The sequence below is a fragment of the Mesocricetus auratus genome, unplaced genomic scaffold (genome assembly GCF_017639785.1).
Source record: "Mesocricetus auratus isolate SY011 unplaced genomic scaffold, BCM_Maur_2.0 Super-Scaffold_100691, whole genome shotgun sequence".
Taxonomy (NCBI): Eukaryota; Metazoa; Chordata; class Mammalia; order Rodentia; family Cricetidae; genus Mesocricetus; species Mesocricetus auratus.
In genome coordinates this window covers 31,775,270-31,788,058 of record NW_024429267.1, presented here as the reverse complement: position 1 = coordinate 31,788,058, position 12,789 = coordinate 31,775,270, and the positions used below count along the sequence as shown (strand labels likewise).

Genomic DNA, 12,789 nt, shown 5'->3' with positions numbered 1-12,789 from the left:
TTAAGGCCAACTTAAATCTTTGTTCCAAGTTCATGGTCACCCAAATATAGCTCTGGAATAAGTATCTCTTATTCCCTTTAAGATGAGAACTAAATTTTTTGCATCAACACCATCATGATTTCTTTTTTCTGAAAGGTCTCAAATGACAGATTATAGTGCACACCCTAATACATGAGTTCATGTATGTATATATTGAAATACACCCATCGGCATCTACATTAAATCAGCATAGGTCCATAGTGATATCTCCAACTGTAATGCATTTTTACATGGATCATTAAACTTTCCCCCATGTTTGGCCTAAACTCCCTACTTTAACAGGAAGAAACCTACTTTCTGCCATATGCCAAATATTTAGTCAATTGCTCAGTTTTAGTTGTCTGACAGATTCAAGGAAAGTTACCTATTTTTTTCAGTTTTAAAATGGTTTCTCATAAAGAAGAAAGGCTAACTTGAAAAAATTTACATGTTGATATAATTATTATTATGAATATATTTACACATTTTCAGGAACATGAAGATTTCCAGAAATAGGCAATTCAGATTTCCAAGGTCCCAGCTCTTCCACCCTAACAATCTGAACCATACCTTTGTCTTGTCTTTGTTATACTTTCCAGCATATTTTTGTCCCACCCTGTGCACCTGGTAACAAATGTGTCAGAGCTACTCAGACAGCATTAGTCTAGAAACACAGAACCCAAGGAGACAGCCCCCTCTCGAGAATTACTTTATAGGAGCATTCTAGGACAACTGTATGAATGGTCAATGGTTGCAAGGCCTTAGATGAGTTGAGAAACTCCAGAAAGAAAAGTTGACATGCTGATAACATCTCTAGGCAGTTAGGATCCAGGAAGCTCCTGACAAGGTCAACTTTACCAACATCCATCTATCTTCAAAACTTTGAGATCTGCATTTGGGATTTTCAACCTCTTAAGTTCCCTTTTGTGACCTATAAAATCCTCAGTCTCCCCAGTCCACACACAATCTCCATGCACACAGAGAGCCCTTTGTCATTGTTCTAATAAAAGACAATCTGCTCCAGTAGAGACCAGCCTCCTACCGCCATAGGGTGGAAACTGAATGATGTGATAAATTCAAAGCCTCTATAATAGTGATTCTCAACCCGTGGGCCACAACCATTTGGGAGGTCAAACAACCTTTTCAAAGAAGAGCAAGGATGACTCAACTTACTAATCACTGTCTAAGTGTACCTTAAAAGTATAATGAGCTACCCTTCATACATCTTTTTTTTTTTTTTTGGTTTTTATGAGACAGGGTTTCTCTGTATTGTTTTGGAGGCTATCAGTCCAGCCTGGCCTTGAACTCACAGAGATCCGCCTGCCTCTGCCTCCCGAGTGCTGGGATTAAAGGCGTGCACCACCACCACCTGGCCCTTCATACCTCTTATGATTGGTACTAGGAAACAACACGGAAGAACAGACAGTTGCCTAGACACAGGACAACTGAAATCTCTGTGCACTACCAGTGTTAACATGAAATGATACAGTAAGTCAGGTAATAAAAATTCCTCAAAATGCAAATAATATTAGTGTATTATTTAGTAACTACATTTTTGTGTGTGTGTGCCTATATGTATTTGAGGTAGTTGAGGCAACACCTGGAGAAATTATTTACAACCAGTGTTAACAGTGGTGTTGCTCACAATAGCCAAAATGCAGAAACAAACCAAGTATCAACTAAAAGTTGTCTGGTGGCCGGGCATTGGTGGCACACGCCTTTAATCCCAGCACTTGGGAGGCAGAGGCAGGCAAATCTCTGTGAGTTCAAGGCCAGCCTGGTCTACAGAGTGAGTTCCAGGACAGCCTCCAAAAATACAGAGAAACCCTGTCTCAAGAAAAAAAAATTGTCTGGTTACACTAAATGTGACATATACATATAATGGAACATTTTCCACCTCTGAAGAAGAAGGATGTTTTATAATACTCAGGAACATAGGTGGATTAAAGGCATGATGCTAAGCGAATATCAGTCACAGAGAAACATGACCTTCGTGATTCCATTTTTATAAGGAACTTAGGATATTCAAATTAGAGACATGAGGAAGAGACAAATGGTTGTGAAAACAAAAGCATGCAGTCCAAAAGCTGAAAAACCAATGCACTAGGGGTGATGGATGGTTAGTAAAAATACTGATTGTATGTTTATTTAACACTAAAGATATGTAGACCTAAAATTAAATTTTATTATGTATATTTTACCATAATAAGGATCTTCAGAAAAGATTTTGCATGTTGAAAATAAACAGAAGATCACTGAAATCAAAACATCAAACAAAAATTATAATAATTGTGGTCGAAAAGTTCATACGACTAAACTATTTGATTTTCAAATTAAAAATAAAGCAAAAGTAATTACCTCACAGCTTCTTTTTAATCTTTAATTTTCTTTCCATTCACATCTTTCTCCACTCAGGTTCAGGCCAATATCAACCTTCTTTCTTCCAGTCTGCAGGACACTGCCCATCTCCTTTCCTAGCAGCATTCCCATCAAACATCTTAGACACACTTTTCCCCATCTGCTTCTTGGAGGACCCTATCTATAAATGTAGCTTTTGAGGTGTTCTCACAATACATACACTGAGAATCGCTACTTATAAAAAGTATATAGTAAGCTACAGAAATATCCCAAATTTGCCAGTTTTAATCAAAATGAAAATTGCAACCATAAAGCCCTAAGCCCTAAATGTGTTCTGAAAATACTAGGTTTCCTCTATAGATGTTAATCTCTCAGTTTCCTGGGTGATACAGGAATCTGTATCTCACACTCCTCAGGGATAGAAAATTGTACTTCCTGTTCCTTCAGTTAGTTTTTTTGTTCTAATTATTTGATTTAAACTAAATTTCATCTGTAGAAATTACATGATCTGATCTCACAAACCTATTTGCCTAGTCAGTGGAGAAGTTCAAGCCAGCATTGGCAAAACACTTCAGAAGTTAAGTTAAATCATTTAGGTATTGTATAATTGCATTTTACTATACAGTAAACTAAACAGGCTCTCCTAAAATGTTGTGGGATATTTGTACACTGTGTGATGGTGTCTTTGCTGCGACTGATGGAATAAATAGCTGAAAGGCCATTAACTAGGCAGGGGGGATGAGCAGGATTTCTGGGGAGAGAAAGGAAGAGGAGTAGAATCTAAGAGCATAGCAGACATAGAGATAAAATAAGAGGTGCAAGATGGGAGAGAAGGAGTGTCTTGTGATAGAAAATAGATTAATATAAATAGGGTAATTTAAGTTATAAGAGGTAGTTAGGAACAAGCCTAAGCTTTATACCAACATTTTATAATTAATAAAAAGTTTCCATGTCATTATTTGGGTTCCTGCCAGGCCAAAGAGGTTTTCTTTTGTTTTTGATTTTTTTCCCCAAGTGAGTGTGGGATTTTCCAGATGTAGCTTTTCTAAATAGTCTTCAACTGCCACCCAAACCAGGGAGGATTTGCGCTCAGGCCATACCCACCACATAAGTTTTGTCTTAACAATCTTGTGTGCATTTTAAGACAGACAGCTTGTTCTCCCCCCCCCCCACCCTCCTGGGTTTGGGGCTTTTCCTCAAGCTGCTCTCCTCAGGCTGCTACTCTCAGCTCACAACCACATGGTAGTTCTCAGATCAGTCATTCTACGCCTCACAGTTTACTGACCGCAGATTATGTAAGTCTATTGGGAATTCTTAAAGGAAGGAATTAGTTTAAAAAGATTTTTTCTTTCTCCCCACATTAAAAAATGGTAAACATAAGTACAATGGAGAGAATTAAGTATCTCTTGATTATGCAATGCACCATTTATAAATGGAACAATTAAATGCAGGAATAATCAGCTTAGCCAGTATTGGCATACTGTGAATTATCATTTTTATGATTCTTGGTTTATCTCTTTAAAAAGTTGGTTGATATGAATGCCAAGATGCAGGACTTAAATAACCTTTTTAATAGATATCAGACCCAGACAGAGGATTTTAATGGGGAACCAAATTCAGCATTGTAATTTAAGGTTAAAAGGAAATCAAAGGTCTGAAGAGAACAAACTATAATACATCTAGTAACCTTACAGGATGTGCCAAATGACAGAGGTTCTATAAGAGCCACTAAGAAGTCTATGACAATGTTAGATTTAGGGAAATCAAGGAAGCAGTAGTCTCATATGGTATGTGTTCACCATTTGTGAAGCAGAAGATAAACACACAGTGAGTTTGTAATTAAATTACACCTATAGACTGGATAGAGCTTATTAAAGTTATATTAAAGCCTGGTCCACATGAGCTTCCTGGTTCACAGAAGAGCCTAAGAATATGGGAGAATGAGATTATGCTGCCCAAGAAAGGCAATATCTATGTAATGATCACACAAAAACATGCAAACATGCACACAAAGGCGAGAGAGAGACAGAGAGACAGAGAGATTGAGAGAGAGACAGACAGAGAGAGAGAGAGAGAGAGAGAGAGAGAGAGAGAGAGACTCCTAAAAGACTCAATACCATGTGTGAAGGCAGTCTAAATACTGAAGTTAATGCTGTTCCACCTCAGGAAGACTGGGAGATTTAGGTGATTTGTGTAGCTTAGAATATGGTTCCTCAGTTCAGATTGATCAGAAAGGGGAGCAGACAGACTTTCTTTTGTCCAAAATTCTAGCAATAGTTCAATTGTGGATTTTGAAGGAATTTTAGCTAGCTTGAATATCACAAAAGTGGTTTTAACAGGCCTTTTCTTGTTTGTTTGTTTTTTGTTTTTACGAGTCAAGGTTTCTCTGTATTGTTTTGGAGGCTGTCTGTCCAGCCTGGCCTCGAACTCACAGAGATCCGCCTGCCTCTGCCTCCTGAGTGCTGGGATTAAAGGCGTGCGCCACCACCGACCATCTCAAGGTCTATTTCTTTATTTGACCACTTCCTTCTCTTGAGGCTGACTATATAGGTCTACCTAGTAAAGTACTGAAGTCTAGCAATCAAAATTCCCCTTTGGTGATGGGAAATGTCATTCTGTAAATCTGTCATTGTTGGTTGTTGAGCACTGTTGGCCCATAGGGAAGCAAGATAGGTAGGACTAGGAGTCAAGGGGGATTCTGGGAATGAGAGGCAGAGACATACTCGATGTAGCCACCAAAGGATTAAGAGATCTGGACCCTTTCTCCGGTAAGAGAAATACTTAGATTAACAATGATGGGTTAAATAGTTAAGTCAGAGCTAACCAGTAAGAAACCAAGCAAACAGCCAACAGCTTCATAATTAATATAGTGTCTTGTGTGTTATTTGGGGACTGCAACTGTGGCAGGGCCCTGGTGGATGGCTAGGAAGGCTACACTCTACATATGGTTGTCAGGAGTGGGATAATGAATTTCCATGTAGAATGATAAAAGCTTAAAAGGTATTTTAGAAACAAAAGAACAGACAGAAGCACAGCTTCTTGGTAGCAGCATTTTTCTCAGATGGCCTCTGTTTTGCTAGAAACAAGCAGAGACTCACACGGCTTACTTAAGGGAGAATTCCTGACTCAACATAAGCAAAAAAAAAAAAAATCAGCAAGGTTCCTTTAAGAGGCTCTGGTAACAATTGAATGGTGTGCACAAGCATCTGGCAGTGGCAGTGACAACATGTCCAAGCTGGCACCATGCTGCTGGATATCAGCATAGACTGATATTCTAGCAATGTTCTTTAGCCTATATAAGACACGTGGCCAGATGTTCTAGCAATGTTCTTTAGCCTATATAAGACACATGGCCAGAAAAACAAAGTTTTATAGTAAAGTCAGATTCAGATAAAGAAAAATATAGGTAGACTTGTGAGAGTAAAAGAAACAAGATACTGGAAAAAAAAAACATAAAGTAGCTGGGTGTGGTGGGATATGCCTTTAATCTCAGCACTCCTGAGGCAGAGGCAGGTAGATTTCCTAAGAGATACCCTGTCTCAGAGGAAAGAAATAAATAAAAGTAAAAGAAGTAGAGTAATATAAGCCACATAAAGAAGGAAAATACACAGAAAGTATGGATACTGTATGCTATTGTGTTTTACAGCTGTTCAGTGGCTAAGGAAGAAAAAAACTACTGAAATATACTTGATTACAAATGCTGCTGAATTAATCCAACTTATATATTTCAAAAATGCTTTCACTTCTAACTTTAAAGATAAGGACAGGTTACTTGGGAAAAGAGTTTTTATTTATGTGTCCACATAAAATGGAAATCTGTGGATTCCTTCCAGGCTTCTGTGGTTTGATGAACCAAGACCCCCAGAAGCAGTGGCCCAGATGGTCCAACATCTAAGACAGCTGAGATGATACAGCCTTAAGGACTACAAAAAACAAGGACTTAGCCAGGTTTCTTAGTTTTGTCATGATCCCCATAGTATGGACAGCGCCCCCTATCAGCAGGAAGCAATTTGGAATGAGCAACGTCCAAATTCCCATATTGTTTATAAATCTTTGTTTTCATTTGAATGGGGTTGCTTATAATTGGTTAATGATCACAACCAATCTCTTTTTAAAATTAAAACGGAAATTATGTTATGGAAATGAATACTTTGTATTGGTATGGTTTTTCATTTATTGATACAAATTCAACGTCAATTTTGTGACATGTATATTTCTCCTTTTGATTAAGTATTGTGCTTATACTGATCTTTTAAGACGTAATACATAATTAAATACAAATTATAGATAGTTACTTACAATCGTCAGAACTTATAGTTAAGTAAGTTAGGTTTTCTAGATATACAGAAATATATTTGAGATAGACAGTCTTCATACCTTTCAAAGACCTTCAGAAAATGGCATTTAAAATGATTTAGGGTTTTTCTTGACAAAGAGAAATGTCTGCTCCTGGCAGCACCAATTACATCTAAGAGGAAGATAGGCATCGAAGAAACTCATTATGGAGTTTACTTTCAACATAGCAAGATTAGCCATTTGGGCAAGAAACTGCTCTTGCCTGGACTGCTTGACTGTTGCTGTATAAACTAAACATGTAGGACCCACAGAAAAGTGACCACTGTACTCAAACAGTCGTACAGGGTTGCTGCTTCATAGAAGAATCTGCCAGACTTTCTGCAGGACACAGAAAATTACTGAGGACTGCCCATGCAGATGGACAGCTTGAAATTTCCTACTTTGCTGAGAAGTCTTCCACACTGTGGCCTATGGGCTGAAGATGGAGCCCCTTCTTCATAAGGAAAGAGATCATGTAGGAGGTATCCCGGCTCAGCCAGTTTGATGAAGAACTTTTTAAGGTGATTGGCAAAGGCAATGGAACAACTCTTATGATGAAAAATACTTGATTGCCACCTCAGAACAGCCCACTGCAACTCTGAACCAGGATGAGTCACTACGGCCAGAAGACCTCCACATCAAGTATGCTGGCCTCTCCACCTGCTTTCATCAGGAAGTAGGCTCACATGGCCGTGATAGGCATGGTATCTTTCAAGTCTATGAGTTTGAGAAGACTGAACAGTTCGTGGACTCATCACCTCATGACAGAAAGTCATGGGAGATATTTGAAGAGATGATCGCCACCACAAAAGAATTCTACCAGTCTTTGCGGATCCCTTACCACATCATGAATATTGTCTCAGGCTCTTTGAATCATGATGCCAGTAAGAAGCTCTTCTTAGAGGCCTGGTTCCCAGGCTCAAATGCCTTCTGAGAGTTGGTCTGCTTGTTCCAACTGCACAGATTACTAGGCTTGCTGGCCCTGAATCCCATTTGGGCAGACCAAGAAGATGATGGACAAGAACAAGTTGAAGGCAGTGTCTTTCCTCTTTTTGGCCAAGAAGATGGAGTTTGTCCATATGCTTAATGCCACAATGTGTGCTACTGCCCTGACCATCTGCGACATCCTGGAGAACTACCAGACAGAGAAGGGCATCACTGTGCTGGAGAAGCTGAGGGAGTTCATGCCTCCAGCACTCCAAGAACTGATCCCATTTGTGAATCCTGCACCCATTGACCAGGAGTCATATAAAAAGAAGAAGCAACGCGAGGGCAGCAAAAAGAAAAGAAAGCAAAAGAGGTCACCCTGGAGAACCAGCTTTAGAACATGAAGGTCACACTACTTTCTCCTAGTATGCCAGACTTACTTTCTGCCTGCTGGGATCTCTGGCCTCTCTGGGAGCAGGGAGACCGAGGACCACTCCTCACCCTGACCCATCTGACTGCACAGCCGACAGGGAACCATCTGCAGTGTACCAAGCAGGTGTTCCCATCATCTTGTATGGGCCAAGTGTCTCCTTACTGTTGAGCCATGCAAAAAAGTGTTTCTGGGGAGGGCACATGACTCCCTCAGTCCGCCCCCCAGGCTTGAAAAAAAGAATTAAACACCTCATTCTAACACCAGGTTTCTCTTTCTATCTTTATAATAAAATCCACCATTTTTTTCCTATGGGCCATGTCTGTCTACTCTTTATCCAGAGGCTATTCCTTGTCCCCTTTCTCAGGACAAATACCCCTTTCCATCCTCCCATGTTCCCTTCCCTTTTTCTCTCATCTTCTACCTCCTTTGTTTGTTTCTTACTCCCTGCTCTTTGTGTCTCTGGGGCAAATAAATCTCCTTTGCTCTGAGAATTAGATCTTGAGGGTTCTGAGTCCCCCGATCCTTTCAGGGTTCCCATCTCAACCTAGTTAAAATAACCCCCACAGGCATGCTCAAAGACCCTTATCCCAGGTGAGTCTTAATCTTATCCAGTTGATAATAAAGACTGATCGCTGAGGTTTCTAGTTTCTCAGAAATATGGGTAACACATCAACTGAGGATGAATAAGAGGATTGAAGGAGGGTATATGACAATACATCAGGAAGCCATGAAACTCTAAAGAAATAGACAAATGAATTGCTTAAAAACATTGGTGGAAAATGGAGAATAACATTTTTCCTTCCTTAGGAATGGCTTTACCAAAAGTAGGGGAGGGATTTTCATCACACAGAACTAGATACCACAGAGTATTTGCAATCTGGAAATAGTTACAATCGGGTCACAAACTACTTCCTCAATCTCAATTACTTAGAAAAACACTAGGTAATTTCCTCCAGACAAAAAAACTCTCTATGAAGAGTTTTGTGCCACAAATACCTTCACAGAGTAAGCTGGTAGATGGGTTGTTGAGAGAGCATGTGAGTCCATGGGTCATTTCAGCACAGCAAGACACACACTTCCTACAGGCTATTTAAGAATTTGGCCTTCAGGTGACTAAAACAGCCTCTCTTTGTCATCTGTGGGTTGTAACTTGTTTTTCTGCTTAAGTGCAACTGTAGGAAAGCCAATGAATAACGAGTATTTATTGCCCATAATTCAGATAGTAACAAAAAAACCTCTTTTTTTCTTTACACAGAAATACAATTCAGAGACCCATAAAAGAATTTCTATAAACATTCAGCACACACCCACACACACACACCAGTAAGTGGAGAAGTAACATCAAACTCTAAACAAAATATAATGTAGTCTTCAATGACTAACTGGAAAAGTTTTGAGACATTCTGAAAATATGTTATTGATAAATCCAGTTGAGTGTCATTCTTCATTTCACAGAGAACATATTACCAAGGAATTAGTAGGGATGCTGACATTGCGAGATAACTTCAATATCAACTCCATGTGATAATTTCAGTAAGTAATGGCCTTGTGAAGTGTGTGGAGGCAAATATTTTGAAAACAGAGGTGGAGAACGGTCACAAAGTAGCAAAAGCATATGAAGATAATTTCTATCACAGATCAAACATGGTAAAGAATTAATGGAAGAATTATTTCTGCATTTGAGAAGATGATTGAAGTGCCTGATTTCACACAGAATAATCCAAACTACATAAATAAAGTATGGTCCTAATCTATGGATTTTTTAATGAACTTTCATTCACTAAAATAGCTCTTTAAGTAGAGATGGTAAACTGTTGTCTTGAAGAACCAACAGAGAACACAGAGAACTGGAGAAGTCAGGCTCACTTTATACCTCAAAGACCAGCCACTCTCTGTACTTTCTTGCAAGTTTTACTGGATGAACAACTATGATGAATTTCTTCCCAGTGTAGCCACCTGCAGATGGTCTCTGTGTTTCATGACCACCAAGGGGACATTCTATCCTGGTTAAGAATGCCCACAGAAGGAGAATTGATAAGGGCAGTTCCTGCTGTGCATCTCTTTTAGGAGGCAGCTTTCACGAGTGTTAGCCCTCCCAAGACAGAGGGTTTCAGCTGAAGCAAGCAAGAACACAAAATCAGAATTCAACATGCTTTATCTTAACTCTGTTAGATGTAAAATTTTAGCCCATTTTTAGTTTTATGGTATAAGGCATCAGTTTAACTCTGTCAGGTGCATATTAATGTAGCAAATTATAACAGTTTTCCTTCAAGGTTTCTTCTTTGTTAAGAACATCATGATACAAATGTGTTTGGGTTTTCAAGAACAGAAATAATTTCATGAGACTTGTTTTTCAAATTAAAACTTAGTTGTCATAATAATACCATAAAGCTTCCTCTTAAAAAATGATGCAAAAGAAACTGCTTTCTGGGTCCTTAACTCATATTATTTTGCAAAGGAAATAAGGCTTTACAGTAAGAGCTGTAAATAAGTGCCTTGTTTCTTCAGTTCTACCCCATTTCAAAAGAACCATTTCATAGCAATTGTTTTGGCAGCTTTAAGATGTTAAGTCCATGTTCAGAGTATCAGCATCAGATTGAAAAAGAAATATCCACACACTCCAAAGCAAGCAACCATGTTTATTTATTAATGTTTAAGGAACTAACAAGGAGAAAAGAAAAAGACAAAATGACAATCATGCATGACAAGCCTGGAAAGAAGACAAGTCATGCCACTGACTCATATATATTACACAAGCACATGCTCAAGTCATATGTGCTACCAACCAAGACGGTGGAGGGGTGGTTCTTTGAATGTTTTCATTACAAACAGTTCTTATTAAAGTCAGATTCCATAGGATTCATAACCAACTGTTGTGTGAAAGACTTTTCCTGGAGGGACACAACATACACATCTACTCATCCCACAGAGGCAGCCCACAACAGATTGAAGTACCACTGCACTAATGTCCAATTTTGTGAACCAATGAGTTTTTATTGGGGGTCACTAGGAGGGTATGGGTAAAGGGTTGTGAGAACAACAGACCTTGGCCACAGGCCCACTTCCCCATCAGCCTGGGAACAGGCTTCTGTAAGACAATGTTTACTAAAAACATGTTTACTAAAAACAATATGGTGCCCAGAGCAGTAAGTTCCTGATAAAGGCCCACCCACAGGTACACCCTGACCTTGACCTTTTCCAATGACTAACCACCTCTTCCTGACCCACCGCCCACAGCCCCTGGTATCAGGGCATATAATAACCAGCCAGAGTAAGAATGAAGTGGAGCTTTCTTGAGGAGCCTTCTGAAATGCATTCTTGAAGTTTTCTTTGCACCACCGACAGGTCTCTGTGTCATCAATTCTGGCACCCTCCTCACATTCTCGGACACAGGCTGGGCAGCAGGTGCGGCAAAGGGTTACTTACAAGGAGCAGAAATAACTCAGAAGAAGCTGCCTCCTAGGAAGGCCCACCCTAGCAAGGGTGACTACTTTCAAAAACTGCAGCTTGTAGTCAGTTCTTCAGTGATGAATATCTCTCGCCTTTTGAAGTTTAGGTATCAGCATCTCCATCCCTAACAAGTGTTTACTCCTGTTTATACTGCTGGGTAAAGGCCCTAAGAATCTCCCAGATTTCTGCTTGCCCAGACATGTGATCATTTGTGTATCTCCTGAGGCTCATTCTGGTGCAAATGTACAGTTCAAAGGAACTTCTCATACAATAGCACTCATAACGTTCATTGCTAAATGCTGTGCTCCCTAATCAAAAGCCGTTAAGAACTACGGCATTTATTTTACAAATATTTCCCGAAAATAACTCCACAAATATTATTTTATTATTAACTATACTGTTGTGTTATTATCATCACAAATTGTAGAGCCTCCCATTACTGCAAAAGGGAATCTGATATCCATTTTGCAAGCATCCCTTGCTTGCCTAAGATTCCAGCTGTCACCAGAGAGTCTTCATCCAGTAACTGATGGAAACAGATGCAAAGACATGTAGCCAAACATTAGGCTGAGGTTGAGAAATCCTGTTGAACGGGTGGTGATTGTAGGAGCCAGAGGGGTCAAGGACATCACAAGAAAACCCATGGAAACAACTAACCTGGCTCATAGGAGCTCAAAGAAACTAGAGACAACAAGAGAGCCTGCATGGGACCTAGGCCCTCTACATACATATGACAGTTGTATAGTTTGATCTGTTTGTGCAGTTTCTAGCAACGGGAATGGACTGTCTCTAATGCTTTGGCTGACTCTTGGGAACATATTCCTCATACTGGATTGGCTTACCTATCTTTAATATAAGGGGAAGTGCTTAGTTTTACATGGCAATTTGATATACCATGCTTTGTTGATACCCATGGGAGGCCTGCTCCTTTCTGAACAGAAACAGAGGAAGAGTGGATTGGGGTTGGCAGAGGGGAGGGAATGGGAAGAGAAGAGGGAGGGAAAACTGTGGTCGAGATGTAAATTTAAAAAAAAAAATTGAAGGAAAAAGATACCTAAGCAAGCTTTGAACTTGCCATCATCGTGCCTTAGTCTTGGGAGTAGATGCACCACACTGATGTGTGTGTGTGTGTGTGTGTGTGTGTGTGTGTGTGTGTGTGCTTATGTGGGTGTCTGTGTGTCTGTGTGTGTATCTGTATCCCCATAGAATTAAATAGAATGCTCTTCCTACTTTAATGATCTCCTATGCCTCAAAATGTCATGTTTCAC

The 12,789-nt window shown here is 39.6% G+C and overlaps 1 pseudogene; it reads left to right on the top strand.

The window, feature by feature from the left end:
• Nucleotides 1-3,923: 3,923 nt before the first annotated feature.
• On the top strand, nt 3,924-8,239 carry LOC121137608 (annotated as a pseudogene).
• Nucleotides 8,240-12,789: the final 4,550 nt, after the last annotated feature.